At 28.9% G+C, this 2121-nt stretch overlaps 1 long non-coding RNA gene across 1 annotated transcript; it reads left to right on the top strand.

The window, feature by feature from the left end:
• The first annotated feature begins 1099 nt into the window (after nt 1-1099).
• Nucleotides 1100-1802, top strand: LOC141812894 (uncharacterized). Its single transcript, XR_012600362.1, has 3 exons — nt 1100-1196; nt 1317-1392; nt 1559-1802. It is a non-coding gene; the product is annotated as an uncharacterized LOC141812894 (long non-coding RNA).
• Nucleotides 1803-2121: the final 319 nt, after the last annotated feature.

Here is a 2121-nt window from a genome sequence, read left to right on the forward strand (position 1 = left end):
TTTATATCTTACACTATTTTTATTTTTAAATTTACAAATTTGGTAATTGTTCTATTTTTTTTATAATAATACATTTTCATCTATGAACCGTTCAAATAATAACGTGGTGGTATTGCGACACGTCACTCAACAAAAAGTACGCATGGTCATGGCAATGGAGAAACGTAATTCTCCTTGTCAGACTTAATTTAAAATTTTAATTTGATTATTTTAAAATTTTATTTTAAAAAAATTAATTAATTCAGTATGATTTTGATTTTAAAATTTTTTATTTAATTAAATCAAATAAAATAAATTAATTTAAAAAAATCATATAAATTTTTATTTAATTGATAAATCTTTTATAATATTAAAAAAATTAGAATATTATGATTAATTTAATTTTTATCGAATTAGTCAATATTTTATCGATTTAGTTTGTTTGATTTTTATTTAAAAATTTGATCAGTTCGGTTAGTTCTAAAAAATTCAGTTTGATTCGATTTCTGTTGATTTGGTTCAGTTCGATTTTAACCGAATAGTCAGCCAAGGTGGAATTCACCACCCTAACGGTCCTACATAGTCGGTCCCATGATTATCTGTGAAGAGGTAAATCGAGAAACTATAGTTGACCATGACGGAAGGTCAAATCGAGAAGCTATATTATCTCGATTTCATCGAGATTCGAACTCTTATCCTCTTTCATAACTCTACTTCATCATAACCACCCCACTAAGCCAGGGACCACTAAACGACCTTAAAGAGTCAAAAGTTTTTTTAAAAAAATTCTCTTTGTCATTTTCCAAAATAAATAAATAAATAGGCCTTCAAGATAAGCTCAAGCAAGTTATCCAATAATGTAGTGAAATGTCATCCACAAATCAGTCTAAATGGCATAAATATACGTGGTGCCAACAATTAATGTCGACTCCTCTCAAAACCAACCTATTAGATTCAGTCTAGCTATTCTAATAAAAACTTTTTAAAAAAAATTATAAAAAAACTAAACAAAAAAACATCTTCATTTGTTTTTAAATAATTTTAAGTATAGAATTAAAAATCTTGAAGTGGATTATATTATTTAATCCCCTCATCCATCTGTCTCTGAACAAACCAAACTTCTTCTTCATTTCCCCCTCCTCTCCTGCTCTGCGTTTCCTTCTTAAGCTTCTCCAAAAGCTCTGCCATGAGTAGCCCAAAGGGTGACACAGCTCAAGGTGCTGCATCAACTTTAATTACTGCATGCTCTTCATGTTTGGTCGATATCGATCGATCAGTTAGAGTCAGTTCTGATCTACTGTTTCTTTTCATATGTGATATTATTTATGATCTTGAAGGGCCTCCTGTGATGGCTCGCCCACACTATGCTGCTGCTCCAGCACCAGGAAGAACTTCCAGGTTTCTTGAACGATGGTTGGTATACCTTCACTTTAATTTCCCTATTTGTATCAGAACATCTTAATTTGATCTGGAAGGAAATGACAGAAGAAGAAGAAGAAAACTCATAGAATTAATGAAGTTTGCATATTTATCGTTGATATATGGATATATATATATATATATGTTGATTTGACTGCAGCGTCTCTATATTGTGCTTTTGCTGCCTCTTGGACGGGTGTTGCAGCGGCTCCTCAATACTCGTCTTCTGATCATGCTCTCGATCGTTGGAATTGTCTTTTACTGCCCTTTTCCCTTTTCTTTTTGTTCAGCTTCAGATCGAATATATTGTGAAGTAGATCTGTTGATTGATGATGAATTATAAAGAATAGATGATATTCTTGTGTTCAGGAGGGTGCCCATGTAGAGATTGTTGCATAAAAGATGAAAAGACAAAAAATAAATAAATAAAGTATTTTTTTTATTAAAATTACTGAATTATAATTTTCTAAAAATTAATTTAATTATTTTTTTTTGAAAAATAGCGAGTAAAGTGATATGAATTATACTATATATATTTTTTTAAAATTTACTATTTCACCATGAATTTGAAAATAAAAAAAATATTTTTTAAAAAAATAAAGATGCTATATAAATTTAAGAGCAAAGTACTTTATATATAAATATAATAATTTTGGTAAAAACTATGTTGACCAAAATTATTACATGATAATATAACAATTTTGGCTAAAATTATCACATGAT

Source organism: Curcuma longa, chromosome 20 (genome assembly GCF_044706935.1).
Source record: "Curcuma longa cultivar G26 ecotype Majalengka, Jawa Barat chromosome 20, ITB_CL_G26_1.1, whole genome shotgun sequence".
Taxonomy (NCBI): Eukaryota; Viridiplantae; Streptophyta; class Magnoliopsida; order Zingiberales; family Zingiberaceae; genus Curcuma; species Curcuma longa.